This window comes from Stenella coeruleoalba (assembly GCF_951394435.1).
Source record: "Stenella coeruleoalba genome assembly, chromosome: 8".
NCBI classification, from domain to species: Eukaryota; Metazoa; Chordata; class Mammalia; order Artiodactyla; family Delphinidae; genus Stenella; species Stenella coeruleoalba.
Window position 1 is genome coordinate 101,233,463 of NC_137154.1, and position 26,640 is coordinate 101,260,102.

At 47.0% G+C, this 26,640-nt stretch overlaps 1 protein-coding gene across 2 annotated transcripts in view; it reads right to left on the reverse strand.

Annotated features, from left to right (window-relative positions):
* Nucleotides 1-26,640, reverse strand: part of KIRREL3 (kirre like nephrin family adhesion molecule 3) — a gene marked incomplete at its 5' end in the record, with an annotated part of 539,825 nt that overhangs the window by 279,029 nt on the left and 234,156 nt on the right. The gene's annotated exons all lie outside the window — the stretch shown is intronic.

Genomic DNA, 26,640 nt, shown 5'->3' on the forward strand with positions numbered 1-26,640 from the left:
GGCCAGACAAACACAAGCTGGTCCTCTCCCTTCGCCTCACCTGAGTCCTGCCTGAATCGTAGGTGGGATAAGAGAGTGGCTGGAAAGAGATGGCCTAATAAAGCAGGGGAAACAGACTTCTAAGAAACACAAGATTTCTGATTGAACAAAAACCCTAATTCTTTCAGGGAAGAGGGTGGTGCATGGGTAAAGTATGGAAAGAGAAAGGAGGAAAGGACGGAGTGGAGCCTGGGGAGGGTTGTCTTAGGGACGATGCAGAAGACACAGAGTGGGAATCTGGACCATTCCTCTAGGTCACTGCAGCGGAGCTCACAAAGCCCTGGAGGGAGTCGGCGGGTCAACAGGGCATAGGAGCCACTCCTGGCCTTTGGATTCCTGGAGACAGCAGGGGGCCCAGGGGACAGGCTGGCCGGTGCTCCCAGGTGGGCATGGGCCTGGGTCCTGCTGTGGCCACTGTGAGGCCCAGGGCACCCCCAGGGGCACAGACGAGCTGCAGTGCAGCCACCCCTAGGGCATGCACCTGTATTTTATGAGCTGGGGAGGCAGCAGAAGCCCAGGGAGCCCTGGTCAGCGGCGGCAGCGGTGGGGGGTGGGGGGACTTAGGCCACCGAGCGCCAGCATGTTTGTCCTGCACTGTGAACCTTTAACAGATCTTTCACATTCACTCCAAAAGCAACCCTTTGAGGTTATCAGTGGACACTTTCCTCCCTTCCCTTCCTTGACATTTCTTCTGCAAACTCTCTTTCCCCGTCTTCTTTCTGGGACACCGTCCTCCTCTGTCCTTTTCCCAGCCCCTTGAATGTTGGTGTCCCTAGGATCTATCCTCGGCCCCCATCTCTCCAGGACACCCCTCCTGGGGGCAGCTTCATCAATCCCAGAGCCTGCAATCTGTGTCTTCCGCCTACACCTGGGCTCTGACCCTCAGTCCCATGGAGCCAACTGCCTACTGGACCCTGAACCCAGAGACCCACAGGCCCTCAGGTGTGGTGTGTCCAAACAGCCTGACCTCCGTTGCCACCAAGTCTGCTCTGTCCTCTCTCCCCCACATCTCAGTGCACCTCCGACATGCCCTAGTTATCCACTGAAGATCTCGGGGTCATCCTGGCCTCAGCCCTCCCCCCCAACACACACAACTATCTGTAAGTCACGAGTCCTTCTCAGCTTGACTCCTACATGTGTCTTTAATCTGCCCCCATCTTCACACCATACTTAGGATTGCATCATCCTCTGCTTAGATGAACGGTTCTCACTCGGGGGAGACTTTGCCCCCGTGGGAATAGTTGGCGACGTCTGGGGACATTTTTGCTCGTCATGACTGCGTGGTTGCTGCTGGCATCCAGCAGGTGGAGGCCAGGATGCGGCTGAGCATCTTACAACGCACAGGACAAGCCTCCACCCCCCCAAGTGTTTACAGTCCCAAATGTGGATGGTGCAGAGCTGACAAAACCCTCGCTAAGATGATGCCAAGTTTTCCTAACTGGTCTCTCTGACCTCAGGCTCCCCCTTTAAACCACTCTTTTCATTGCTTCCTGAGAGAATTCTTAACCACAAACAAATTCACCTGCATTTCTCCACTTCCCAACTTCTTAGCATACAGTCCTCCCTCTGTATCCACGGGGGATTGTTTCAGGAGCCCCCATGGATACCCAAATCCCCAGACGCTCCAGTCCCTTATACAAAATGCCCTAGTATTTGCATATAGCATACGCACATCCTCCCGTATACTTTTAAATCATCTCTAGATTACTTACAATACCTAGCACAATGTAAACACTGTGCAAATAGTTACTGGTGTCTGGCAAATTCCAATTTTGCTTTTGGAACTTTCTGGAATTTGTTTTTATCAAATATTATCGATCCTCGGTTGATTGAATGGTGGTTGGTTGGATCTGAGGATGCGGAACCCGTGGATACAGAGGGCGACTGTAGTTTGCAAACTCTCTGTGATATGGCCCTTGCCTACCACCCCTCCAGCCCCGTGTTCCGGCTCTCCCCTCATTCTCTGCTCCAGCCAGATGGGGAGAACTTGCAGCTCCCTGGGGAAATCACACTCTTTCATGACCCTGTCCCACCAGGGCTCACGCACCAGGTTCACTGTCTGCGTCTGGCCAGTGTTTACTTAATCCTTCAAGCTTCAGCAGAGTGTCCCCTGCACCACGGCTTGTGTGCATTCTTATGTGTACCTCTCACATTCCTGCAGTTTCCTTGAGATGTGGTTTTATTGGTCGTTGCAGACCAGCGCCCTGAACCGTGCCTGGTGAATGAGTGGGTGAAGCCACCCCTTGTGGCTGGAAGGACTGGGCCTGGCACTCAGGCCTTGGGACGCCCAAGCTCTGCACTGCTCACCAGACCTGATGTCCCCAAGGAGACCCAAGTAGGTTCCGAGCCGCCTGACCCCTCCCGCTCCCAGTTAGGGAAGAGCAAGGAGCTAAGCAGCGGCTGGCGCTGCTGCCCAAGTGCTTCCATTTATTCACGAGCTGAAAGACAAAAGCCTGGCCCCCAGCATACGCCAGATGAAAAGCAAAGAACAAAAGGGACCAGGAAGGCAAGATGCTGGAAACAGTGGCCGCTTTGATGCAGGTAGCTCTTTGAGGACGCAACTGAGGGCTGAGCCTCCAGCAGGGAGGAGAGGGAGAAGTGGCTGCCGGAAGGTGAATAAAGTCATGAAGGGAGGGTCCCACTAGTGGCTTTCGGTGGGTTTCTGGGGTGCCAGGAGTGGGTATCTCGTTAATGTCACCTCCTCGCCGCCCTGCCTCGGGGCCTCAGCAATGTGTCCCTTAGGAGACTCAGGGTTCCTGTAGGAATGGCAATCGAAGCCAGAGATTTGGGATGGAGGATTTAAGTAATGGCTAGCATAATACAGTAGTTAATATGAAGCTATTATTAATAATAAAATGATTTCATAGTTTATAATAATGTAATAACTTGGTAAGTTCTATATTGAGCCCGGGGTTGCAGGAATACCCCAATCCTGTCCACTCCTCATGAAGCCACCCTGAGAAAATATAAGCACAGAAAAGGAAGCAATGCTTTGCTGTTAGCTGGGCTTGGGGTCAAAACTCTGTTGCTCTCTGGTCAGCCGGATAAGACTATGCTTCCTACAAGGTAAGGTAGGCTTTAACAGCCTCGTGACAAGGGCCAGTCCAACCCATCACCAGCCCCAGGAAGGCTGGAGTCAGAGACGGAGAGGCAATGAAGACTGAGCATTTCCCTCCAATTCCTGATCTGGAGTTGGCCTGGGAAGCCTGGCCCAGAACCAGGACGCCGTCTCTGGCTCAGCTGCCATCTCGGAGAAGAGAGGAGACGCTTCTAGGAAGGCGATGCTGGGATGCTGCCCATCAGAAGACTTTGCCTAAGAAGAATCCTAAGGAGAGATTTGGAATCTGATCCCAGAGGGCCATAGACAAGAAAGACCCAGTGGGAGCCCTTTCTCTCACCAGAAAACCAAGCAAACCGGAAGTTAGCAAGAGGCTGAACCCTAAGGGGAAAACTGTGCTTCATTTTGGACCCTGAATAGCTTGCCTACCCACTGGATTCTCAAAGAGTTTTGGTGAAGTCCAATATCAGAGGAGGGAGATTGGCCCTTGTTGTGAATACTGAAGAAATGAATACTGGGCACTGAGGCATCTTGAGATATTTGTAGCATTTCACCTCTGATAAGAGTACAACCTTCCAATTCAGCCAGGGAATTTCTAGCCCCTTTGTTGAAAAGCCAGTGAAAGTTCTCTAGAGTCTCCCTTTCTGGTTTTGGGGCCGCTGAAATTTTCAGAAACTTTCAAGTAAGGTGGGGAAGTATTTTTAGAGATGGCAAGGACTCAGGGGCCAGACACACAGTAGGCGCTCAGCTGGTGTCTTGGACCAGGAGGAGGACCAGAGTCACGGCCAAGGCGCCCCATCCAAGCAGCCTTCTGTCTCTCGCACCGCAGGAAAGCTAGCTCAGGATACCTTCATCATCTTCCCAGCACTCCCTCTGTCCCCGGGAGGGACACAGTGTGCAGGGAAGATCAAACCGGTTGCATCTTTGGAAGGATCTAGACTCTTTTCTTCTCCCTCTGAGCTGTCATTTGCTGTAAACATGATCATTGATATGCAGCCATTATACTTCCATAATCATTAATATTCTTAAAAGGCTCTTGGGAACACATTTATACAAGGCTACATGATCTGTTCCTACATTTGCTTTCAATTTAAATAATGGTTTTAGCCAGGGTTTTGATGTGCTGTTTACTTTAATTATTTTTCTGCCCCTATCTGTGTCTTGACACAGTGTCATTTAATATTTTATGACTCTCCTTTAGCCCATTTTTTCCCTGATATGTGTGATTCTAAGGAGCTGCTGATGCAATCTTTTTTTAAAACTTGCACTTTTAACTTTTCTGATGCTCGTTGTAAACAAGATGTGGCATGTCTACGGATTCTCTTCCCCTGGTGATAATGGGAGGGAGTAAATAAACCAGCAGACAGCTGCTTTGCCAAGCTGACAAAGGGATGCCAGGGTGTTCTGGCCCTACTGGGGGCTCAGAGTGACAGGCCAGCAACTTCAGACAAGGTAGGACGCAGGCAGCCCAGAAGAAATCAGAGTCTGTTTCTCAAAGTGCGGTCCGGCAGCTTGAGGGTCACCTGGGAGCCCCATCCCAGAAGCACTGGGTCAGAATCTCCATCTTAACAAGATCCCCAGGTTATTTGTGTGCCCATTAAAGCTTGAGAAGCATTGTACTAAAGGAAATCAACCTGTGGGTGGGAAGAAAATAGACCTTTCTCTGCTTCTCTCTCAAAATTCCCAGGCTTTCATGAAAGAAAAAAAAAAAAAAAAGCTCTACTTTCAGAATCTATGGTAGATTTTTTTGGGCCATTTCTATAGTAGTTCAAATACTGTGTTTGTTATTTGGCTTGAGATTTCACCACCTGCACCCCCCGCCATTTTTCCATTCATCCATTTGCTCATTTAAGAAACATTGATTGAGTATTGCTGTATCCTAGGAATTGCGGAAAGTAATAAATAAGACAAGGAATGTCACCTGCTAGAGACGTGTTCACAGTGCTAAAGGCACATGGAGGGGGAGACTCATGGAGAGGTCAGAGAAGGTTTAATTGAAGAGATGATTCTTGAACTAATTCTAGAAGGATGAATAGGAGTTCGCCAGGCGGAACAGAAGGGGTGGTTGGATGTTAATTGAGGCCGAGGGAATGATGGCTAAAAGACGTGGACATTAATGTTCAGGGAATGACATTGTCCTTTGGTCCAGCCCTGTTTCTGTCTCTGGTCAAGGGCAGGGCTGACCGGCATGGCCTGGACCAATCGCAGCATCTGTAGTGCAGAGGCTCATAGGGGATGTTTCCCATCCTAAGGAAGAAAGGGTTTTCCTGTCAGGACCGTGGTTGGCCGCTGCTGGAGAGAGGAACAAGCACTGGGACTCAGAGCTGGGGGACGCGTCAGCTCATTTCTACCGATCCCTAGTGGTGGCCTTTGATGATACCCTTGAACTCTCTGTAAATCTGTAAAATAAGTTCCTGGGAAGGCTAGGTGAGACGAAATACATGAAAGAGAACAGCACTTTGCAGGCATGCCAAAATATGACTGGATCTGAGCGTGAATCAGAGGCCGATGAGTAGAGCAGGGAGGTGAGTAATAGCAAAGGAAACCAGCAAAGCCAGGAGAGCACTGTGGGGACCCTGGAGCAGCAGAGACTGAAGGATGGTCAACCAGGAAGAGAGAAAGGAGAGTTTCCATCAGCCCCATTTCCAGCCTCCTCCGTCCACTCTTTGTTGACACAATATAGAAACCAGGCCAGGAACCCGGCGACTGCTCAATACTTCCATTGAAGAGCAAAACCTCTCGTGGGGCAGGCCAGACCGGGGGTGTGAGCTCCGTAACACGCACTGGGGAATTGGGGCTTACTGGAAAAGGTGGTTTTGAAGGTAACTGAAGGCTGTTGGACCTCGGAAGTTGGAAAACGAGAGAAGAGGAAATCGAAACCTGTAACTCTGGTTTAAGGATAGATATTATTTCCATTTCTCTTTCTGTAGGAACTGAAGTAAATTGCCCTTTGGGTAGAGCTAAGCCAAAGAGGAGACAAGAACTCACTGGGAGTGAACAAATCCAGCTAAAAACTACTTTTCATCCCTTCCCGTCTCCTGTATGCCATTTATCCTGGGTAACAGAGGAATGGATAATCTTAAGTGAACGGCAAAATAAGAGGGATCATTCCCGATACTGACAGTACAAAATAAATACCGCGATGTTTCCATTTCCAAAGGCATTGGACTTTGACAGGGGTCTGGCTCTGCCCATAGCTATCACTGCGTTTATTAGTTCTCACTGCTGTTTACATCCCTGATGTAGCCTGAGAGTTTCCACAGCTAATGTAGTGCAAGGACATAGCAATATTGAATACATGTATTAATTTCTTTCTTTGCATAGGTATTGAAGCTGGCTGGACAGCTTTGTGTGAATTTGTATGAATTGGGTCACACGAGGGACTGTCCAGAGAAAGCAGATGATCTGGCTTACTTTCAGTTATAATCATACAAAAACAGAAAAATGTTTTGGGGCTATATACTATGTGCCAGATGTTTTATATACATTTTCTCATTGAATTCTTCAATCCACCCTATGAAATAGGTACTATCATCTCCATTTTGTAGATAAGCAAACTGAGGCTCAGAGAAGCAAAGTAATTTGACCCGTTATAAAAAGCTGAAATGTAAATGCCAGGGCTGTGATTTGAATAGAGGTCCACCTCGAGTCAACCAACCCCATCCAAGCTCTTTGTGTGTTCATACACCTTCTAAGCAGAGAACTCGGACGTTGGAAGGATGCTCGGCGATCAAGTAGGCCATTGGTTCTGAACTGGGGGTAATTTTGTTCTCCAGAGAATGTCTGACGATGTCTGAAGGTATTCTGGGTTGTCACAACTAGATGGAGGGGTGGGGTGCGTGCTCCTGGCATCTAGCGGGCAGGGGCCAGAGGTGCTGCTACACATCCTTCAATGCACAGGACAGTCCCTGCAACAATGGGTCATCCTACATGACAGGTCAATAGTGCTGAGGTTGAGAAACCCTTGTGTAGACCAGCCTCCAGATTTTACGATGAGAAAACTGAGGTGGGGGTAGGGTTAAAGGTCACAGGGAGACAGGCGGATGGGGGTCATCATACATGTCCCTGTGGTACCCGGGATAAAGAACTCAGAGGGTGTGCCCTACTCTGGTTGTCAGGGAGCGTGGGAGGGAAAGGCTCTCTCTAGTTATTCAGGGAGACAGCAATTTGTTACATCAGAAAACATTATCTCCAGGAGCACTGCCCTTGTTCAGATTTCAGAAAAGAAAAAAAGGCTAGTGTTTTCTCAAATAGTAAGTTTCCCACTTTGCTTCATCTGGCAATTTTCGGATGCAGATTTGGCAGAATCTGGGTGAGAGTGTACAGAGTAGAGAGGCACTCGCCAAGGGGAGAATGAGTGCGTCCTCCTGATTGGGGGGCTGACTTCGGGGACAATGGTGGCTGTCAGTGCATCGGGCTGGGGTCCAGGAACATGGGAGGGAAGCAGGAAACGTTCAGGGCAGAGGGTGTGCTGGTGGCTTCAGCTCCAGAGCACCGAGGGCAGTGGCCACAGAGGCAGGGAGAAGGCAGAGCGGGTGTGAGCTCGCCCTTCTGCTCTCCCACCACCCAAGCAGCCCCAATCGTCCTGGGGTCTAGGGGTGGGGCAGCATGTTGTGGGGGGAGGAGAACCGGGGCTTCTGGGTCTTATGTGGATCCCGGTAAAGGACCTGGGCAAGGGCTCAACATCTTGAAGTCTCGGTTTCCCTACCATACAACGATGGCAATGATCCCAGTGGTGGACAGAATGAGATCACTTATGTGAACACTTAGCAAGGTGACGACCCATCAATGTGTGTTAGCTTCTTCCCCATCTCGGCATCCTCCAGTGTATGAGGGCATTTGGGGACATGGTGAGCTAGAGGAGGCTTGTGTATGCACAAGGTTGGTCAGGGCAGGACATTTTAAATGCACAAGTATACCTAAGGCTTCCCATGTGCTACTTACAAAGTATGCAAGGCCCACAGCTAAGCCAAGGAACAAAACCCGACGTGTCTTTGATTACAAGGTGAGAATCCCCCAACAGCACCATTGGCCGTCCCACCTACCCCACCTCCTCTTGTCCTCTGCCTCCTTTTGGTCCTTCCTGGCAGAGGGCTCCCCCTCGCCACTGTTCCAGACATGGGCCACAGGGGCAAGTGGGCTTCCTAGAGGCACCCAGCCAGACCCTGTCTGGTGTGCCCTGCCTGTGCCTCCCCTGGAGTCCTCAGAGACACACGAGTGGGATGTATGTTCATGCAGGCTAATGGAGCCTTTTAGTAACCAGGCTGAGGTTCCTGTTTTTTTTTCTGGAAGCACAACATTGTGGTTCAATATTTGCTGGGTGGTAATTAATAGCACTTAATCTGTAAATCTTGAGCTTGTTTCTCATTTGTTAAGAAATGGAGTCACTGTAGCCACCCCTTGTTGGCTCTCTCCATCCTTTTCCCTTCCCCGAAATGGCCTTTCCTATTTTAGCCCTAGCAGGTCTTAAGAACAGAAGGCCAAAATCAAACAAAACAACATTAAAAAACAACAACAAAAAAACCCCACGACAACCCAGAAAGAGGTTTACTGCTTCATGGGTCAGGTAGTTACCTGAAAAAAAAGTTTACGGAAGAAGAAATGTATACGCTATCAAACGTAAGGTAGATAGCTCGTGGGAAGCAGCCACATAGCACAGGGAGATCAGCTCGGTGCTTTGTGACCGCCTGGAGGGGTGGGATCGGGAGGGTGGGAGGGAGGGAGACGCAAGAGGGAAGAGATATGGGAACATATGTATATGTATAACTGATTCACTTTGTTATAAAGCAGAAACTAACACACCATTGTAAAGCAATTATACTCCAATAAAGAAAAGAAAAAAAAAAAAAGAAATGAACTCCACCCCCAGCTCCCCAGGACCTGGTGTCAGACAAGAAACTCCTTAAAGACAGAGCGACATCTGTTTCCTTATTCTTCCAGACAATGTCTAGGAAACAAAACACCTCAGAGATAAAGCTATCATTTACTGAGAGCCTACTGTGTTCCAGGTGCTTAAATATATGTTTCATTTAATTCTTATAACACCTCAGCGATCTTAAAAGGCAGGTACGTGTTATCTCCATCGTTCAAACGAAGAAACTGTGTTTCCGAAAGACCAAGTAACTTGCTCACAGCCACACAGCTAGAAAGTGCCAGAATGGAAACTCCAATCCAGGCTGATCTGACTCCGAAGCTGAACTCTCCCCACTGCTCCACGTTAGTGTCTAAACTGTGGATTCACTGATGCAAATTGCCTGACTTCCACAGATAACTTGCCCACAGAGCATGGGATGACACTCATAATAGTGTTCATGTGATCTCATCCCGGCCTGGCTACGGGGTTCTCCATAAATCACTTAATCTTCATCAGCGTAACAGCCTTGTGCCGTAGGCTGAGCCGGCGTTACTGAATTACTCTCATTGACAGGAGAAGAAACGGAGGAATCTGGGTAAAGTTGAGCAGCCCCTGAGTAGCATTTGGCCCCTTGGTCGCGGGCCAGGTGTCAGGCAGCACCACGAACCATGAACCCTGCCTGGGTCTTATACCACCTAACGCACTCTTCCCGAGGGTTTCTTGCCTGGCTCAGCCACTCGGTTTGGTAACGTACAAAGTCTGTATTTCAGGCCGAAGGAGGCGCAAACAACAGTCAAGGCGTGTGTCGGGCTTGGTGGATGGGACGGCCCTTGGGGAATACTCCCTCCAGCGATGTGGATGGTGGCAAACACGTCCAGGAGAAAGGCACCAACCCCCGCCAATCAGGCAGCAGGGATCAGGTTTCAAAAACCTCAGGGAATTTAGGGCTGGCAAATAAAATGTGCTCCAGTTTGCCAGAGCACAGGGGATTGGACGGGAAAGCACTTAGAATTTTGACACTGCACTTTGATCAGTTTGACGGGTTTAATATTATAGAAATATGTCATTGTTTCAGCAGAGACGAGGAAATCTAACCATCCATCCAGCTGAACTCTAAATTTGTCATGATTCACTGGAGGGCTGGGGGCAGAGAGAGAGAGAGAGAGAGAGAGAGAGAGAGAGAGAGAGAGAAAGCTGATTTAAAATCCAGCTTAACCTGAGGTAATTTGGCCCATTAGTTCAAATGGTGTTTCTTCCCTCCTTCCTTCTTTTTTATTTAAGTCATCGCTCTGTTTTCAAGATATTATTTTTAAAAGGTGGCACCTAATTATGTTTTCTCTCCACATTCATTTTGAGCAGGTAATGAAAGCTACAGTGGGGAGTTCTACTGTGATTAATGGAAGAAACTGCAGATGGAGCTGAGTTGAAGCAATGGTGTAAAATATGGTTTTATAAATAGGATTGAAGGAAACGAAACTGCTCTATTGCTAAATTCAGTGGAGATGGTATTTGTTCTACTTTTTGGTGCCACAGTTGTCTGGAAGTTAGAAAAGTCTGTCTGGATATTCCAGACAGACTTCAGCAGTCACAAATGTGCCCTGACTTGGGAGTCACGTGAAAGCCCCTCGCTCACAGATCTCTCTCCTACCCGGAAGCATGTTGCTTATATTTGCAACTTATCCCTATGGGTAAGACACTGCTTTGTCCCAGCATCTTCACTTATCTTGGGAAAGAAGACTAATAAAACAATAATCCCATAGCTCGATTGAGACTGAAAGATGGTAGGGTCCGGGAGGGGGGCGCTTGGTGCTTTGATGGAGAGGTGAGGAGGGGTGGAGGCACAAAAATGGACTGAAAGACAAAGTTAGACAAATTCGCTGGGCTCAGGTATATCCTTTCCTTGTTGGGAGCAGAGAAGGTAACCCTTGCCAGATTTACATCAAAATGAGGTCATGCTGCTTGGAGAAAGCCAGACTCATTGAGCAGGAGATGTACATTGTCCCAGGGGGGTCCTCCATGGTATAACAAGGGACAAGACTCTCGGAAATATCATCAAACAGCGCTGACTTTGGGGCTGTGTGAGAACAGGGAAAGTGACAGACCAGGGAGAAGCTATCATCACGAGGGTCTCGTTTCTGCGGGCACTGAACGGAAAACCATCCTGGGCATTACGTAACACAGGCCACCTCTCTGGTCTCAACAGTAGGAAGAGGCAATTCAGGGGAAAGACAAGGTGTCCTTTCCAAAGCACAGGCCTCTTCTCTCTTCTCCCCCCATCTCCATTTTCACCAGTGCTTTGGAGCACAGATCCAAGTTCTAATGCAGATTCCCATAATGCTACTCACTCAACACCTACATAGACAGAAGGGTGCTAATATTCAAATCCTTTTACTGATGCAGCTGTGTTTGTTCATCAGGGGGTCTGCTAGCTTCTGTAACGCAGACACAATGACTCTTCAGGGGCTCTGTAATGCCACCAGATACTGAGCTCCAAGCTTCAGCCTCCCCGTCAGAGTGTGCTGGGGTGATAAGTGATGGTTTCTTACATCCAACCAGAGTTCAACAAGTGCATCAAGATTCTTCAAAGAAAATGCCTGAGAGTCCACAATATGGGCCATATGATAAATGGGAATTTTTAGCACATACAAGAGTGCAGGAGGCAGGTAGGGAAATATGAGTTGAAAAGCGATACTTCGGTACAAATCGTAGAACCTTGTAGGTAGCGAGGAGAGATCCCGTAGATCATCGAGGCTCGTGGTTCTCATATCTGGGCGCACATCAGAATTACTTGGGGAACAAGTGACAAATTCCAACTCTGGGGCTTCACTCCTAGAAACTATAATTCAGTAGATCAGGGCGAGAAGCCCAGACTCTGGTCCTCAGGCAATTCTAATGCTGCCTACATCAGGGAACCACAGAGGTCTTGTGTGGGACCCAAATGAAGAAACTGAAACCTAGGAAAATTGGGTAACTCACCCAATGCCATGAGGCTAGTTAAGAGGCAGACAATTAGACCACCGTTCCCTAGCTCTTTACATTATTCCTAACTGCCACCAATTAGCATTTCCCTCCCAGAGAACTTCTCTCGGGCTGAGGTTATGGGGGGGTTGAATGGAGGACACTTGGTCTAAGGAGGAAGCACTATTTGGAACACATGGGAAACTCTATTTACACCAAGCTTTAAAATGAACTTCCCATTTTCCAGCCTCAGCTTCCAGAATGCAACCTTAATCTAGTTCATTTGCATAAGCTTTAAAATAAGCCTTTAGAACAAATGTAGATGGATCTTCAAATAACAATATTATGATGGGTTCAGTGTAAATGATTCAGAAACATATGGATGGCATTTCTCGAGGATTTCCCAGAGAGTCGTGCTGTCTGTCTGTATGCAGGGGAGCGTTATTATCAAGGCAGGACTGGGGGTTGGGAGGAGGGTGGTATTCATGGAAGGACAACGTATCCTAACCTCTCATTGCTTCTGATTTATTTTCATGCCTCAGTGGGCTGGACTGATAACACAGAATGGCCAACATGAAGCAGAACTGAGTCTGTTCATCACACTGAACTTGGATCATAGGAGGAGCTCACACCGCAGGCCGTGGAACACAGACCATAGATGTCAGAACTGGAGGGAACCAGAGATTTCCCATTAAACTCTCCTCACAGTAGGGATGAGGAAACTGAGGATCAGAGAGGGCAAGTGACTTGTCAAGATCACACAGCCAGTATGTGGCTGAATTGGGACATCAGTCCAGGTAGGTCTAACTCCAAATCTTATTTTCTTTTGAATACATCACCCCAGTTGCTAAGAAATTAGCAGACAGTGGCTTTTAAAACCAGATAGGCCAAACACAGCTTCAGAGAGAGGTTATGCAGCCCGATCTTTATTGATCAACCGCTTTGTCACGTCACTGACACACTGGTAGCGGGGCAACGTGGCTCCTCTCTGAAGAGGCAAGGAGGAGATTCTGAAGATGATGGATCTGCATTGAGCAGAACCCAAGGACAAGGCACTTCCAGGTCAAAGACTTGGTTTGCTGTGGTTTAGAGTTTCTAGGTCAGCTGCTCAGAGGCTCTCCCCTGCTCAGCTTCTCTGAGATGAGGCCCTAGTAAGCACCTCCTCAGAGGGAAGAGTCAGGAAATCCAATTTAAGATCCCCTTAGACAGGACAGATGGAGATATGGGCTTGCTTTCTGCCCAGTGTTAGTATCTTATCTTCCAGCCAGGCGGACACTAAGAGGGGCTGATTATAAAGGCTCCAGCCAGAAGAAATGGCTTGGGGGTGGGAGGTAGGCTGCTAACCTTGGGCAAGTCGATTAACTACTGCGGGCCTCAGTGTCTTTTGCTGGACTAGTGTCATAATGTCAGTCTGTGGACAGGGGAGGGCTGGCTGGCTGTGTACGAATCACCTGGATTTTTGTCAACATAGAGACTCTCAGGCCCCAGTTTCAGCTGTTCTCATTCAGAAGTTTTGTGGGGGTGCCCGGCAACAATCCCATTCATTCCGTCACAGGTGTTCCCTGCACATGCAGGAGACGTTCTGGACTCTGTGTGAGGTATTGGGATATAACTGTGGATGCATACTGCACAGGAAGCACTGTACAAGGCAATTGAGGTACATGATTGTTTAAAGAGGAATTCTTGCCTGATGAGTGGCAGTGTAGAATTACATACATGGGATTAGGTCAAAATTGGGTTTGAACCTTTGCTTTGCCACTTACTGGTGGTATGACCTTGTTTATGCAACTCACCTAACCTCTTTGATCTTATCTGTAATATGGGGATATGATGATGGTGCCCACTTCATTAAAGGGTTGTGATGAATACAAGAGAGACTCTTGCTGGCCACTTAGCACAGTTCCTGGAGCAGAGCCAAGGTTTACCAACGGCAGGTGCACACAGGGATTCCTAGGGGTTCTCAGCCATCTGTGTGGCATGCATATGAGTGTGTCAGACACACACAGGCAGGCATGGGCACTGAGGATGTATCTCGGAATAAATTCAGTGATGGGAGAAACTACTTCTGCACCTCCTCTTGGCTTCATCAAGGAAGGCCTCATGGAGAGGTGACATTTGATTAGGGCCTTATTTCTGAATAACAAGTAGAAATGGAGAGGGGCATGGGGCCCAGGAAGGCAGAAGTTGTGTTTGGAGAAGTGGTGAACAAGTCATTTGTGGAGATGAACCTGGAAAGCTGGCTTATGTGGGGAGGGCAAGCGAGCTAGGTGAAGGAGGTTGGACTGTCTTTAGTCAAGGGACCACAATTGGCATCAGTTTCTCTATTGAAACATATAACCTGATTTCTTTTATGTTTTATTAGTCTTTTATTTCATAAAGTTTAACAATGATTTTGCTATCAAGGAATGCACACGTAAAGTGATTCCATCTGATTTTAAGACAGTCTTGTAATAAGTAAGTGGATGACTTGCTTTTTACAAGTCGAAACTTGTTTTTGAAGTGGTGTAACCTGAGTTTTTGAGTGAGGCAGACCCTCTGATAAATCTTTGTTGAATAAGTGACTAAGACGTTGAGCAGGGAGCAGCCTTTCTGAAAGTTCACCTTGAGATGTGCAGAGCAGAGAGGACAGAAGGGAGGCTGGAGGCAGAGAGGCCAGGGCTGCTGTGACATCCACCTGGGGGAGCCAGGCTGCTGGACCAGAGAGGGCCAGGAGAGGAGGGACAGGTGATGGAGGCAGAGCCATGTTTGGTGATGTTAGAGAGGAAGGACAGAAGAGGCAGAGACCTCAGTCTCCACAGTGTGTGTCTGAGAACAAATGGCGGCCAAGGGGGACACTCCATGGGGCAGAAGAAGAGGGTGCAGAGCCTGTCCTGACCCTCCGGACTATGTCCGGGCTCCCTGTCTATGTCCAGTGGTGATGGCAATGGCGTCTGGTAGACGGTAAGGACTCAATGAATGTTACTCTTATTACGGTTATTTACGGCGCTCAGGACAATGGCAACAATATTTCAGATCCGCTTTCCCTGCTACGGTGTAGGCTTCAGGAGCCAGATACTGTGTCTTTGCTGTACACCGTGACCCCAACATTTAAAATTCTGTCTGCCGCATAGTAGACACTAAATAAAGATTGAAACAATAATAGAACTGGTTCAGTAAGGAAAGCGATCGACTCTGTTCAAGACATTTTAGGTTTGAGGTGATGGGAGCCATCCTGTTGGAAATGTCTACTGGGTAGTTGAATATTCTTGGCTGGAGGCCCAGTTGAAAGGGGAGACCCTGGCCACCAGTGGGCACCCCTGCCATCCTGGCCACCTGCCTCTGGCCACCTCCTTGAGAGGTTCTCAGGGAACCTCCCCCAACATCACCCTCCTATGTTCCAAGTCCAGTATCCTGGTTCCTCCACCACAGACTCTTTGAATTTGAGCTGTGGTGATATCTCTGTGATACAGCGCAGCCTCTGTTGCCTAAAGAAAACGACTCTGAAATTGCAGGCTTCCAACTGAAGCTTTGAGGTACGCCCTACAGCAATTCAAAAGAAAAAAAAAAAAAGAGAGCGAGAGAGAGAAGCCTAAACAATTCCCTAATTCGTTAAAAACAGCATTTGGTTCACATTTCAACATCTGAAAAAAACACAAAATAGAGTTTTACAGTGTGGTCATGTGAGCTGAGGCCAGTGAGATAAGACCAAGATAGGAAAAAAGGAAAAGAAAAAAGGAAAGACAGCAAAACCAAACAAACTCCCCAGGCTGTGTTACAGTAAATACTTGGTATACTCGGTATGGCCATTTCCAGTGGTTCTTTGTGTTTCCCCCAAATTCCCAAACACATGCATGAAAGGAAGCCCATAGGACCAAAGCCAGAGATGAGGGAGAGAAGAAAAAATGTATTCAGGGGGTCTCAGGTGGTCTAACCGCTGACCTTCCCAGCCATCTGTGTGGCATGCATAGGGGAGGGACCCATATGCATGGGTCCCTCCCATATGGGAGGACCACGTGAGAGCTTGGCCTGCAGTGGCCTTCTGGATTCTTCTGGCCACCTCATTGCTTGACACATTCTGGGTTCTCATGGCCTCACCACTCACCCTCACAATGCCAGGGCTGCTTGGACTTGCAAGGAAAGAACAAGATGAAAATGGCAGAGGCCAGGCTTGGTGTCTGGGGCTTATCTTTGTAGCAGCCCAGGCTTACTCTTGAAAGGGACAACATTCCTTGTCACCGCTGCCAGCCTCTGCTTGGCCTCTTTGCAGCAGCTGAAGAGTTCTCTTCTCTCTTCTCTCCCAGTCACTAGTTTCTTTTGCTTTCCCTCCTCCCACTCTAACCACCCTTTGTTAGGTTTCTCTGTAGTCCTGCCCTCTTCCACCCATCCTGCAAATGTTGATGGTCCCTGAGACCAGGTCTTTAGAACTTTTCTCGATTTTGTCTAATTCTCTATTCTCTTACACGTATTCCGTGATATTTTAAAGAAACTCATGTGTGCCAGACGCTGTGCTGGGCACTTGGGCATACGGACATTGCTCTTAATCAGCCTGTGGTTTAGTAGACGAGCAGATACATAAAGCAAATAGGTACAACACGGTGGGATATGTGTTGTACAGGTGTTAAGGATATGTGGCAGAGAAAGTGATGAACTCTGCCTCATGCAGGATCAACTTTATGCAGGATGTAGCAATCAATCAAGGCTCCCAAATTCCTATCTCTGCCCATGTTCTGCCTCCTGTCTTCCGAGTTCCACACTGGAGTTTCAGATGACTGGACAGACATCTCCACTGGCATATCCTGCAGATACATCAAAAACTCAAGATTTTCAAAGCTAAAACTCCAACCTCCATGCATCACCATCACCAGCTACCCAGACACCCAAGCTGGAGACCTCAGCGTGATCTTGGAAATCTCTCTTTCTGCCTCATCCAACCACATCCTGATGACAATATCTCTGCAAAAGTTCTCTACGAAAGAAGGCCTGCCATGGAGAAAAGGGAACCCTCTTGAACTGTTGGTGGGAATGTAAATTGATACAGCCACTGTGGAGAACAGTATGGAGGTTCCTTAAAAAACTAACAATAAAATTATCATATGACCTAGCAATCCCACTACTGGGCATATGCCCAGAGAAAACCATAATTCAAAAAGACACATGCACCCCAGTGTTCACTGCAGCACTATTTACAATAGCCAGTTCATGGAAGTAACCTAAATGCCCATCGACAGAGGAATGGATAAAGAAGATGTGGTACATATATACAATGGAATATTAGTCAGCCATAAAAAGGAACAAAATTGGGTCATTTGTAGAGATATGGATGGACCTAGAGACTGTCATACAGAGTGAAATAAGTCAGAAAGAGAAAAACAAATATTGCATATTAACGCATATATGTGGAATCTAGAAAAATGGTACAGATGAGCCGGTTTGCAAGGCAGAAATAGAGACACAGATGTAGAGAAAAAACGTATGGACACCAAGCGGGGGAAGTGGGGGTGGTGGTGATGGGATGAACTGAGAGATTGGGATTGACATATATACACTAATATGTATAAAATAGATAACTAATAAGAACCTGCTGTATAAAAAAATAAATAAAATTAAAAAAAAAAAAAGAAGGCCTGCCTCTTTCTACATTGTCATGATCACTACCCAAATCCAGGCCCTTGCTATCTCTCTCCTGGAGTACTGCAGATATCAGATAGTTCAATCACTTCTCAACTTGTTGGTCTCAAACACCATTGTACTTATGAATCACATGGGGAGCTTTTTACAAGCATACATTCTCCAGCCCCTGGCCTAGAACAACTGGTTAGGTAGGTCTGGGGGCAGGGCCTCCAGTGGCTCCAAGGTGAGTGGTTTATGGACCACACTCTGTATAAGTGGTATCTTTCTGCTTTCAGTTTCCACTGTGCTCTAATAGGCCTTGCTGCCTCTAGAGTATATTCTGAAACAGACACGCTCATGTCCTGCCTTCAGTGATTCTGAACTTAAAAACATTTTTTTGACCGTTCCATGCAGCTTGTGGGATCTTAGTTCCCCGACCAGGGATCGAACCTGGGCCCACGGTAGTGAAAGCACGGAGTCCTAACCCCTGGACCACCAGGGAATTCCTTGAACTTCTTAATGCGGTACTGAAGGACTTTCTTAAAATGAATGGAATTCTTTCAGCTGTGTAACTAACTTGTTTTTCTTCTCTATCCGGTGAGCAGGTTGGCCTTTATACTTTATAGCTCTGGTGCACTGGATTCTAAAATTTCAAGCTTCCTAGCCCTTCCTTCAGTTAACGTGACTCAATAGCATAGAGCTTGGGGTGTGGCTTCATCCCAGGCAAGCAGATCTCACATCCTTACTCCGTCCTGACTAGCTGTGACCCTCATCAAGTTACACAATTGTTCTAAATTTCAGAGGGTTGTTATAAGGATTAAATACAATAACAGAAACAGAGCTCTTGGCCATGTAGCCAGTGTGTGATAAGACCTTAATACTGAAAGCTATACCATCTCATGCTTTCCCCACTAGGCACTCTATACCCCAGTTTTCCTGGACCATTTATTACGCCTTGATTAAGTCATGCAATCTCATTGCCACTATCTGGATGGTCTTTCTCTAACTGGAAAACTCCTATTCACCCTTCAAAGGTTCATGTGTTACTTTTCTACAAAGCAGTGCTCTCGGCAGTTGCCACTGTGCGCATGGGGAAGGCTTTGTCTATCCCTCCATTGTGGTATTAAGGACCCGATGTGATGGGGAGTGCATCTTCCTTGAGCATGTTGAGACTGGAAACGATCTTATTTATTGTGGAATCTCCAAACCTAGCAAAGTGCCTGATACAGGGTAGGTACTCAGTACAAATTGAGTGAATAAATGAATGGGTGAGGAAACAACCCTGTGCAGGGAGGAGAGACAAGACCCCTACACCCCTTTCTATGTGTTGCAGAGCGGTTCTTTTCAGACAGTGCTTTCTGTGGCCCTTGCCCCCTAGAGACCCGTGGTCAGCTGAAGCCCACACCACAAGGGTGCTGCCCTCTTTCCTGCCCCTGGACGTGGCCTTCCCAGATGACCTTCCTCTAGATCTGTCTCCAGCCTAGCACTGTGGCCCCTGTTAGGGGATGCTCCCTTAATAACCACCTCCCTCGTCATTGATTTATCTGCTCTTCGAACCTGGTGAGGTTGAGCTTTTAAGGTGAAAACAGCAAGTCGCTGCAAAGCTGAATTATTTTACGCCATTCCAGTCCTGGTGACGCAAGGGAGACCCGGGGCCCTCTCATCCCGGGGCAAGATGCTGCCTCGGTACTTTTTGGCCTCCTGGATGTGCAGACAATCTCACCGTCCACTTCCTTTCACTCCCTTTCCCAACAAGCTGCCCCAGCTTCCGTGGCAGAAGTCAGTGTTAGCCCCAGGAAGCTGCGAAAGCAATAAAGGAACTAAATGCGTTCTAGGTCACCGCCTGATCAAGTCCCCACGTAAACAATAATCTTGCCGTTGCATCTGCAAAACCCCAGACTCGGGCCCCAGAAGGTTATTTCATCAATAATTCTTGAGATTGCCTATGGCTAGAATTATTCCCAGCAGGCGTTCAGGCCATCCTAAACAGGCTCTGTGGAGGAGAGGCCTGACTCCGTTCAAGTACTTAGGCTGGAGCCATTCATATTGTTGAAGAGCAGGGCGGGGCAGGCAGAGCATGTGGTGGGGAGGCAAGAGGAGGAAGATTCTTCTGGAAGGGGCAGGGTCAGGCAGGCTGAGGCCGGATAAGGCCCTGGGTGGAGTGCCTGCCCTCTGACAAGGGAAGCTTCTTCTCAGGTTAATAACCGTGGACTAAACAGGGACAGGTGTGCCATCCAAAGTTACGATAAAAAGTCTCACTGACAAACCCAACGCTGCTCGGGGTCTCTCTGGAATCTGCGGCCAATCTGCTCGTCCCCAGCTACTCTGCTGCTGAAAATGCTTCTTTGATTTACTCAGTGTATTTACCAAGCAATTTGCAAGAGTAAGTAATTACTCCTCAGTTCACTGAATCATAGGTGGAAGAACCACTTGGGTCATCTTGTTTGACCCCCATCTAGCCTTGTTGGGCCTCCTTGGACTCCGGCTCAATTCGCATTTAATCTCCTCCTGCCCCGGTCTCCAGACAGCAGTGGATCATGGCCACTTCCCCTGGAGAGCCCAGCCCTTTGCCCGATTTCCCCTTTGAGCTCTGAACTTTTTACTACTGTGCTTTCCATCTCCCTCTGCACGCTGAGGGCTAGTGCACCTTGTCCCCCTGGCTTTGGAGACACGATTGATTAATTCCCTTACTTCATTTATACTGTTTTTGTAGAGGTATTTATAGACCATGATTGTGTCCCCTTGGAGTTGGATCCTTTCTCGGCTATAGAAATTTGGCGCCCTGGCCCTCTCCTGATGCAACTTATCTGCTAATCCCTAGAACATTTGCTGGTATTTGCGCTTGGCTTGCATTGTCTACACCTTTGCTGCATGCACTGACTAGCACTGCCCCATTCCTCTGTGCCCAATGAGGAGGGCTCGTCCTCCCTTCCTGCCGGTTTTCTCTGGGGGACTGAACACCAGAAGGGTCATGCAGGGGGAGAGGAGCTTAACAGATGGCTCATAATAATGTTACAAGAGCATCTCCAAAGGAACTAAGATCATTTTTTTTTACCAAAGTACTCTTTCGATTCTGTCCCCTCACCAGAAAGCCCTTCTTTTCAAAAAACTGTCAACAATTATGTCTCAGGGAAGGAAATAAAAGTGAACTTCCAAATAGTCTTTAGAGAGGAAGGGAGACAAATGAAGGGATGGGGGTGAGAGAGGTGGAAATTGATGGCTGTGATCGTTTCCATGACTCCGCCCTTAATGAGTCCAGGCTGGCTGTGAGGCTGGGAAGGAATCCAGAATTAGATTCATCAACTATCCGGGACATAGAAGACCCTAGAGAACTTCATCTAATCTCATTTTTTTCCCACGAGGGAACTGAGTCAGGGCTGTGGAGTGGGACAGGTTCATGCTATGACGTCCTGCATCATGGGTGCTAATGTCAGCTCATCTGTTCACCGGCCATCAGGGGTCCTTCCCAACTTGCCTGAACCTCAGTTTCCCCATCTGTAAAAGGAAGGGTGTGTTGTCTATCTACCTCGGGGCACTATGGATACTGAAAATAATGAAGGTAGTAAGCAGGTCCCTGGCACACAGTAGGCACAGAATAAATGTTAACTGCTACTGAGGCACATAGCAGTGAAGTGACCTGCCCCAAACCACCTTGGCAACCCTGCACCTAGAACTCGGGTCCTTTAATCCCCAGTTCACTGCTTCTACTACAGTGCTTCCTCCTCAACACCCATCCCATTGAACATACACCTATTCCTTAGAGGTGCCATAAAAATGTTCTCAATTACGACACATTGGCTGTCAAAATACTCGGTGCTCAAACATGTAGGAGCTCCAAACCAGAGAGGAACACTCCTCTCCTCTCCTCTTTGGAAACGAGGGCCCAGACTGGGGATGGGAGGGAAGTTGGCTGAGAGAGGCTGAGGGATGTGGTTTCAACTTGCCGGTGAGTGCAGCAGTGAGGCCTTACAGGGCTCCTGGGCTGGACCCTGCAAGAGGTTCCATGGAACATTTTATTAGGAAAGAACCAACTGGTATCGGCAGGCACTCTGAGGGGTGATGTACAAATGCTGTCTAATCTAAGCTCCCTCTCCCCATACCAGGAAATAGGCGTAATCTTTTTCATTTCATAGAGAGGAAAGCGGACTCTCAGATATATCACATGAATTGTACGAGGATCTGAACCCAGGTCCTTAGTGACTAATGCTCACCTGTCTCCATTTCCATAACTGTGCTCATAAAATGCATAGTGGCTACCATTCTAGAGGTGGCTTACACTTACATGGCACCTACCTCTAGAAAGCAAACAACATTTAGAGAGTTTTATAAATCCAATTAAGTTTGTTACCTTAATACGATCTTGTCTAGTTTCTCTATATGGATGTGTATACCTGTGATTCGGACAGAGAAATCAATTTGGATCCTTTAGATGAAATATATTTTATCTTAGATCTGTGCTTCAGAATTTACCAGAAAATTGATGAAACTTCCACTTCGTGTTGACAGTGTAGACAAACTATCTAAACACATTCTGTACAGTGAGAGGACTCAGCCTGGATGAGCTGAGGACTCAGCCTGGACTCAGCGTCTACTCAGCTCATTCAAACTAGTCCCCCTAAGTCTAAAAGGCCCCAGAAAGCAAACCGTCCTATTCAGAAAGGTGTCCAAGGACAACCCGCCTCAGTAAACCATGTCCTTGTCTAACAATTCTTCACAGCCAGAAAGTTCTTACACATAATCAGAATGTCTATTGCTTTGAACGAACCACTTTCCTTCTGTTCTGTTTTTGCTAGCAGTGGAGAACAGCTGGGAAGGTTTCAATATCTCTGTTATAAACTTGAAAGCTGTTTTAAAAACACTGTTCAAGTTTCTCTTCTGCTGGCTAACTAAACTCAGTTCATTTAGTATTTGTCACAGAGAGAGATCATTTTCTACACATAAGAGAGTTTGATAAGAGAGTTAAAATAATTTTGATAAGAGAGTTAAAATAATTTTGGAATGTGAGATCTTAGGGGAAAGAGGGACGATCGGTTAAAAAACTGTACAAAGTAATTGTTACAAAACCTGCTGCAAATGGATTCTTACCAAATACTTTTGTTAAGCGAAAAAGAAAAAAATAAAGGTGAGAGCTAGTGTAAAATTCCAGTGTCTATCTGATTATAAGAAGAAAGCCAAAGAGGGGAAAAAAATGCAAAGGGAAAAGTGAAAGGAGATGAATAGAAAGAGAGAGACAAAAGTCCAGTCTCCTCCGTTTGTGTTTATCTGTAACCAGGGCAGCCAGAGAATTATATACAGTCAGTCAGAATCTGGGCTTGACAGCAAAAAAAGAACTGGTTTCAAATCCCAACTCTGCCTGGGCATGCAACTTTGACCGAGTGACTTCACCTCCTTGTGGCTCAGTGTCTTCTTTTGCAAAGTGGGCACAGGAACCCCTATCTCTGAGTTGTGAAGATGGAATAAGATGCTGCATTTAAACATTTCCCAGGCTCTTGGTAGGTGTTCCAAACATTGTAGCCTTTATGATTCTCTTCAACCAGGTAACTGGCTATAGGTCTTGGCTTTCAAAATTATCTTTGGGGGGGGCTTCCCTGGCGGCGCAGTGGTTGAGAGTCCGCCTGCCGATGCAGGGGATGCGGGTTCGTGCCCCGGTCCGGGAAGATCCCACATGCCACGGAGCGGCTGGGCCCGTGAGCCATGGCCGCTGAGTCTGCGCGTCCGGAGCCTGTGCTCCGCAACGGGAGAGGCCACAACAGTGAGAGGCCCGCGTACCGCAAAAAAAAAAAAATTATCTTTAGGGGCCGCCTTACTTTTGGATTTTGTGGATTCCTTTTTCAAGAATTGAAAAGATGGCTTTAAAAAATGTCAGGATTAGTTAGGCATTTATGAATTCAGGAGATCCCAGGTGCTAAGTAGCTGGTGAGTTAATTATGTAGCCGCAGCGTTTACATTATTATTACTGTGCTAATAATATTGATTGCATAATAGCATTATCCTTACAACGGAATAAGCCCACTGGGTGTTGTACCTGAAAACAAATGCAGAACTATAGGACACTGAAGCCTTTCATGTTTGGGAACAATTTACAGGCATCTACTGTACCAAGTATCACTGTTCTAATAATTACTGTTTTTTCCCCTAAAGGTTCACATGTCAGAGGAATGAAAATTCCATTTCTCCTGTCAAGGAAATCTAAATCCATGGACTCTCCTAGCTGTACCCCTGAAAAGGAACTCTCCTAAAGTGAAGGCATAAAAAAGGATAAAGGCATATGCGTTGTTTCCTTGTGGATGTTAGGAGGAAATGGGGTTGAGTTGAACAGTGCTGATGGCATGAGATGTTGGTACAGATACACTCCCTTTGTTCTCTAAAACTTGTGTCCTTTGTTGAAGGAAGTAGCAATGAACTGCTGTAAATCTAGCTTTCTGTGCTCTGCCACCGTCTCTTGTGATAATATTAATTTCTGTTTTAGCAGCGAAGCCTTGGAGTTTTCATGTGGCCAGTGGGCACGAACGCAATAGCAGAGACGTAAGCCTTCCACAAATGGTCTGCCTTCCTCCAGGCAACATTTAGGGACACGAGGTTAGTAGACTCAAGGAACAGCATGCGTTCAATAAACCTATGCTCTAAAAGAAAGAAGAAAAACAAGCAAAAAAGCTCCCCAGGACATAACATGTTGGCAAATGTTTGCTTGCCCACTCTCCACACTGGAGGAAGCCTTTCCAATCCAAGTGACCTAGCATCAGATCACCAAGCATCCCTCGCTGCCTTGGCGGGGCTTTGAATCTTCCTCTCCAGCTCACAGCCAATCAGCCTTTCCAGAACCAGGCAGGAGGGTCCTGTAGTCACCCTGAGGGGCCACCAGCTCCTTCCTGCGCCAAAGGGATGCAGGGCTCCCTTCCCGGCTAACCACACTCACAAAAGAGAGTGGGTAACCTAGATTATTTAGGACAAACAACAAACAAAAATGGCAACTGAAGAAAAGAGGCAATTTTCTGTCTGTTAATCTAAAAAATAAAATGACATAAAAGACAGCTGTGGGACATGAGTCTTCTTCTCCTTAGCTCCCCAGATGGCATGCCTATGTTGATTCATTTCCTCAGTAATGACTTCATTTTCTGTTTGCTTGGACAGTGCAGACCTGGTTCAGATCATATTAAGGCCGAGTGAAGGGCTGCAAGCAGGGAGCATAACGTGACACAGTGGAGGGTTGAGAACCTGGGGGCTGGATCTGAGCTCCTGCCTCTCATCCTGGTGCTCTGTGTGAGGCTGGGTAAATCCCATCACCACCTGCCTCCTGGTCTATAAAACAGGAATCATCACATCTGTTCCTCTCATGAGGCTTCATACATCTTCATCACATGCTAGGAAATGATTAGCTAGAAGGGTCCACAGATAGTATTAGTCTTAACTATAATGGTCTTAATAAATATTTATGCTGCCCAGTAAGGGAGCATATGATGTTGGAAGGATTTCCTTGTGCTCTATTTAAGGCCGGGACTGGGAAATGAGGGGAAGAGCTTACCTTGTCACTATTTATCTTTCTTAGTTAACAATGTGAGATGTACGATGGCTGCTAAACAATTTGGTGGCAGAACATCATAAATGAAGTCTGTTTTCCCTGGAAACTGCATAACCATTTGAATTAATTTAATTTGAAATGTCAAATTAAATTAAACTGTAGAATAATCCCCAAGGGAGAGCATATTTCATTTGCAATGTCTTTTGATGGAGTATTCCCTGCCAAAAGTTTTCCTCTGCATCTGGCTACAGATCTAAATTTATTGCATTAGCACTGAGAAGACTTTTAATAGAAAGAGAGATTAAAAGAAAACTTGGTGGAAAATAAAGATGTTCAGTGCTGAAAACAGCATCCCCAGAACCTTCCTCACTAACTTCATGTTCTCTGTGTGTCTGTCTCTGGCCTTCAACTCAGACTATGTAGCTGGGCTGGATGTTTGGTTGGGGAGCTTTCTCTTGGGGGCTCAAATGAACATATACAGAAAATAACAGAAGGGGATGGGCAAAGTCTGCTTGGTTTCCGGGCTATAAGCTGGATAATATCTTCCTCAGATACTGGTGAAGGGGCTCAACATCACTGGCAAAGCAAACAAGGGGGACAAGAGATAAATTTGAAAGACCACCTTTAAAGTCATGGTGAGTTTGTGCATTTAGTGGTGTCAGGGAACATGCTGTGTTCTTCCCAGATTGTCTCTCCTTTCTCAATAATCTCTCCTCTAAGTGCAGTTCTCTATTCAGGCTTCGGGTCCACATGTCGGAAGAAGAGGAGGTGATGGTGAATCCAATAGTTTCCAAAAATATAGGTCACCCCAAATCACCGCTTAGGAAATGACTGGTCTCTTTTTCCATGGCAAGACCTTGAAGAAAGTTGCCCTGAGCAGCTGCCTGAAAGTTGATTCAGGGGGGAATAATCTATTTCTTCTTCCCAGTGAGCAAATACACAGCAGGCGAGGCAGATGTGAAAGAAAGTGTCTGCTTGAAACAAACAAGCCTGGCCCTTTAAGGAAGGTTTGTGCCGAGTCTAAATTGGGCACAAAGAAACCAGATAAGAGTATCTTAATCAAATAAAAGGAAGCATTAGGCTTTAATCTCAGCACTTCAGTAACCTCCTAGTTTGTTTTAAATCTTGATTGGAAGAATTATCCTGACAGGAAAATTAGTAGTAAGTCAATAAGCCTGTGGCCCAAAGATAGGGCATTAAGTAACCAGAGGAAAAACATTTATTGCAGCCCAAGGCCCTAGCCGCCCCTCCTACAGCCACAAACACTGGGCCTGCAGGCAAATCTCTCTTGATCCCATGCACTGTGGTGGATGGGGAAGTTCATTATGATTTTAGCCATGAAGTCTTGAAGTGCAGGGAATCATATTTAAAAAGATAAGGAACACAACAAGAATAGAACTCAGCTTCATGAAGAAATTTTAATTTTCAGCAGTCATGGGTGGAAAATCAATACTACTCTTTGACACAAAATGAGAACTGGACTTGAAAAAGCCACCTCCTCCCCCTACTCTGTTTAAAGAAGAAGCACACCAAAAAGTGTGTGTGTGTGTGTGTGTGTGTGTGTGTGTGTGAGAGAGAGAGAGAGAGAGAGAGAGAGAGAAAACAGAGAAAAAGAAGAAAAAG